We start from the raw sequence: 5,518 nt of genomic DNA on the forward strand, positions 1-5,518 counted from the left end.
TGAGTGGATTTGTGGAAGAAAGGAGAGCAGAAAATGTCATTTACCTTGACTTTAGGAAGGTGTTTGACACTGTCCCACAATATTTTTGAAACCAAGTTAGGACATGGTCTGGGTAGGTGGACAGCCAGATGAGTAAACAAGTGATTGGATGATGAGGCTCGGAGTGGTGGTTAATGGGTCATACCCTACCTGAAGTGAGTACCGCCGGGATCTCTTCTGGGCCCCATCCTGTTAATGCCTTTGTCAGTGACCTGGAGGAGGGAGTGGAGTTCATCCTCGTCAAATTTGCAGATGACACCAAATTAAGGGAACAAATGGATACTCTGGAGGAGCAGGATGCCATTCAGGGCAACCTAGACGTGCTGGAAGAACAGGCCAACAGGAACCACGTGCAGTCAGCAAGGACAAATGCAAAGTGCTGCCTCTGGGAAGGAAGCACCCCTGCAGCAGCCCGGGCTGGGGAGGGACAGGCTGGGGAGCAGCTCTGGGGGAGTTGCCCTGGGGGCCCAGTGGGCAGCTGCACATGGGCCCGCTGTGTGCCTTGGCAGCGAGGATGGCCAGCAGCCTCCTGGGATGTGTTAGCAGGGACACAACCAGTAGATCAAGGGAAAGGATTAGGTCTCATTTTTCAGCACTTGTTGGACCACGTTTAACTTTTATATTCAGTTTTGATCCCCAGCACAAGACATGTCAAAAACCGGAGCAAGTTCAGCAAAGGGCTTCCAAGCTGTCCGGGGATTGGGGCGTTTGCCATTTGAGGAGAGGCTGAAGGAACTGGGTTCTTCAACATGGAGAAGAGATGGCTTGGGGGGAAACCAACAGGAGCTTACTGGTACCTGTGAGGGGGTTAGCAAGAGGATGGAGCGGGGCTTTTCATAGTGGTGCATGGCAGGCGGAGACAATGAGCATAAACTGAAATGAGAAATTCAGACTGGTTAAAAGGAAATACTTTTCCCCCATGAAGACAGTCAGGCAGCAGAACAGGCTGCCCAGAGGCTGTGCATTCTCCATCTAAGGAGGTTTCCAAGATGCAGAGGGATAAAGCTCTGAGTAGCCTGGTCTGAACCCAGGCAACCCTGTTTTGTGGAGGTCTCTCTGGACTAGAGACCAGACGCCTCTTCCAACCTGGATTACCTTGTTACCCTCAGCAGAGTATTGCAAATGTTTATTTACTCTGTAGGTGGCAGTATGACTTAAAACTAAAATGGAAAAGTCTAGTTGTTACTGAGCAAGAATTAGTAATATAAATTAAATTATGTTTATGGCATCAGTCTTTCAGTTGTTGCTAACAGCTGAGTAAAATAAATCTCCCAAGGCTGATAAACAGACCTAGAACTATAGGAACAGGAAAAATAGAAATATAGAAATATAAATCACATTATTTTAACACATATAAACTGCGTAGCCATGAAGGACCCAGATAACTCATTGTCTTAAATAAGAGGATTATGCTGTATGTCTGTATAAGTAATTCAAAATCTGACCCTTAGCTTTTTATATGGGAAAACAGACTAAAACAAACAATAGCTACAGAGCCACTGTGGGCAACAGAATGTTTGCTCTATTACAATGCTTGCTCTGCACCTTGAGTTTATGGTATACAGCCAAACTGATTGAAAAATCCATTTCCCTGCCATGATTCATCTGAGACAGCTTTGTTCCTGTCTTTGCTTTTCAGTATCACCTCCTCTGTCTTCCACCTGCCCTTAGAAAAAACCCCTCTTCTGCAAAATTATTTTTAACTCAAGTTGTTTTGGTACAGCGCAGCTCAAAAAAGAGTTGTCCTGTCACCACTGACACGGTAATGTGCTCCAGTGCAGACAGGAAGCTGCATGCAGTTACAAAGACCAGAAGAAATAGCACTGAAGTTCTATTTAAAGAGACTATTGTGGTTGTCTTCGATATGGCTCGAAACAGCCTTGAAAACCATCTCATCACATGCAAGATTTGAATACAGAAACTATTAAAAATTGAGCTTTCATTTGGAAAACACAAAAGGTCAGATTAAAAGGTTTTTGGCTGAAAGGCACACTATTTTAAAATAAAACATAAGAAGATGGTCTTAAAAAGAGTTCCTTTATAAGCATTTTAGGCTCATTTGTCAGTATTTCTATTGAACACTAAATGGACTAATCTTCTTAAGCAAATCATTCTTTCAGCAACGTTAAGGTGAAAGAGCTAATTATGTGTGTCCATGGGTTAAATTTCTATAGTAGAAATGTTCTACTATGGAAAAGTCAGGCTAGCTATTAGAGTGTTTGTCTGGCAAACATCCTTTTTATTTCAGTGGGCATTTATGTGTAATTCATTCTCTTAATCCTAGCAGCTTTTTTGCAGGATTGTGTACATGAACAGTTGAATTCAGAGAGTTTTGTATGAGTGCAATACTCAGCTCCCTAAGTATAATCTATGTAAGCAAAACATCTGTGGCCCTGCATTTAGAGAAGATTATCACTGTGCACTGATCTGAGTTTAAGGAAAAGATTGATGTGTTAGTTATCTTCATCTTATTAAGCACTTCTATTGCTACCATCCTTTTCTGATAAGCCTTAAAACGCTTTGCTAATACTAATGAAGACAGGTCTCTGATTCTATTTCTAACAAAAGGGGTTTTAAATTCAATGGCCAGCTGATTTTTTCAGCAGAGATGATACGAAATTGGGCATTTGAATGGGAAAAATGCAAATGTGCTTAATCTGTGAAATCCTGTTACTTTTAATTCATTACAGATTTGACAAATACTGTCATCCTCAATGGGAATGTACAAATTTTCAGATCTTACAGAATGAGGTGGCTTAAAATTACATTCCTATCATAAAGGCAGTTCAGAAGCCAGATAGATGTGTGATTATTGGCCTAGCTCATTCATTAAAACTCCATTAACTCCTCTCTTAGTGCCAGTGCCTGTCAGCTGGTGATATGACCTCTTAAGCCCAGCTGATGAGCACAAACCTTTCCTTTCTCTTGCAGAACTTCTGCCCATAGTAAAAGCTCAAGGGAACAAGCCTAGAAACTATTAACACTTTCCTTTCTTTCAGTCCACAATCATGCCTTGCAGCCCACTGGTTCAGGCCTAGATTCCTTTTAGAGAAAATCAAACCAGAAAGTGAGCTCCAGCTGCATGCCATCATACTCTGCATCCAAATGGAGGAACAGGGATCCAAACGAGAGAGGCTGGTTATTAGGACTGCTTCAAGCCCTATGCATGGGTGTGTTGTGTTGTGTAGCCTTAGACAACGTTCAGCCCAAAGTAAAACCACTGAACTACACATCGTGTAAGTACAGGCACTTCAGTGCTCCAGTATGTTCATCTGTTTCTGTCACACCAAAAAGCTTGCTCATGTAGACATTTTCAGATGTTTGTACCATCTGAAGGTACATCATTCTGCTTAGCAGAAGTCAGAATCTTATATTATAGCACTTTAAATGGGTTTTCAGCTTATACACAGATGCTCCTACCTGCTTGGAACAGTAAGGTTTTTAATTAGCTTTAGAAATTTCTGATTTAAAAAACTGATTCTGTGTGTCTTCCAGAACTTTCCTGCATCTAAAAACACAGGACACCCACTACACCCGCTCCCATGCAAAAGGCACTTTGTCTTTTTACCTTCACATCTCTATTCATGTCTCTATTAAAATCATTAATATCTGTGTTGAGCTCATAAGCCAAATTTCAGAACTCTGCATAAAAAGAACTGTAATAATACATGGGCAAACCATTCACTTGTGAAAGCACAAAAATCCTTTAGGAATTTTTTATTGATATTACATATAAAATACATACAATTAAGCTGGATTTGGATTTAGTGCTGTACAGCCGCAATGGTTTGGATCAAGACTCAGTCTTGTACTTCGCCTGCAACACTTCTATAAGTGGACATGTAGGAAAGAAAGTAAGGGAAGCATATATAGTATTTGTCCTCCAACTATTTTCAGTTCAGGTGATATCCTGAGCCTCAGTGGTCATAGTATTTAATAACTCTCAATGGATTTCTTTCCCAAGTATCTTTCATGTTCCTTTGAATCTGCACAACCTCTTCCTAGAGTTCTATGTTTGCTATTTGTTGTATGAAGATCCACCTTTTGTTTGTTTTTTTTCTTTTTAAACTGCCTCCTTTTGACTTCATTTGATGATCCTTGGCTCTTGTATTTCAATACAAGGGATAGTAAAGACTTAATCCCTATCCATGCTTTTGGTACCTGGCCGTTTGTACGCTTCCCATATGTATCTCCTAAATCAGTTGCTTACCACAGCTGAGCAGCTATGCAGTCTCTGCTCCTATAGAAGCTCTTCCATACTTATCATGCATGTCCTTCAGTGAGCTTTTCCTGGTTTTTAACATACCCTTTTGGAGATGAGGGATCTAGAACTGCACATAGCCCCACATTTACACCATGGATTTCTCCACTGACACAGTGATGTTTGTTTTGTCCTGTACCTCTCCTAATATGTGATTTCATTTTTGACACACCCTTCTTCCCGAAGCATTGAAGCAATGTATTCTTGGAACAGTATTGTAGGCCGAAGTTTCTACCCCAGAGTGATGATTTCACTCCAAAATCAGGTGAAAGCTCATTATTTTATGTGTGGAGCTGGGATTTCTTTTGTCTGTGAGTCACTTTGCATGTGTCTGCACTCCAAATTTCATCTGCCATTGCATTCCCCTTTCATTAGCATCATAAGGATTTTCTGCAGTTCTTCACACTCTACTCTTCCTTATCTTTGTTACCCTGAGTAACTCAGTATCATCGCCAGTCTCAATCACCTCTGTGCTCCACCCCTTAATGCACACACTGAACTGCATTCCAGGGCCCTCCAGCTTATGCAGACTGTTTAAAGGTGCTTGGTGACAGACTTTGTCAAGTACCTTCTGGGTGCTCAAGTGTACCATCTCAACTGCAGCAGGCATTTCCATGCAGCTCAACTTGTCCACAGAACTCCGAGGAGGCTGTAAGGCAATGCTTTACAGAAGCCATGTCAGCTGTTCCCCAGTAGATCATAATTTTTCAAGTGCCTACTACTTCTATCCTGTAAAAGGTTTGCCCATTACAGTTCTCTGGCTTATAGGCTTGGACCTCCTCTCATTTTATATCCCCTTTATACAGTAAATAATTTACGGCTATATAATTAAATAGCTTAGATATCTACTGTATCATAGAATGATGGCAAAAAATGCATACTGTTTTTAGCAGTAATCTGAAATTGAGTTGGAGGTGTGAGAAATACACTGAAGAAGGCATGCCAGCTTAGAGATCTCTTTAGCTTTGTTAAAATGCTTATGGGTTTTGAAAGATCTTGGTTTGGAACTGTAGTCTGCTCAGTTCAAAGCGAAAATTTGAATCTATATTTCACTGTAGTCTGTTAACCACAGTTAAAGCCTATAGAAGTAGCTGTTAATGAAGGTAGTGTCAAAGTATGACATTGTCAACTGAAAGCAAGAGAAAGACTTTCTTGAAATTTGAATATGGGAGGCAAAATGTCAAGTTCTAATTCAGGTAGAAAAGACTTTGTAGTCAG

Source organism: Falco rusticolus, chromosome 5, assembly GCF_015220075.1.
Source record: "Falco rusticolus isolate bFalRus1 chromosome 5, bFalRus1.pri, whole genome shotgun sequence".
In the NCBI taxonomy this organism is placed as follows: Eukaryota; Metazoa; Chordata; class Aves; order Falconiformes; family Falconidae; genus Falco; species Falco rusticolus.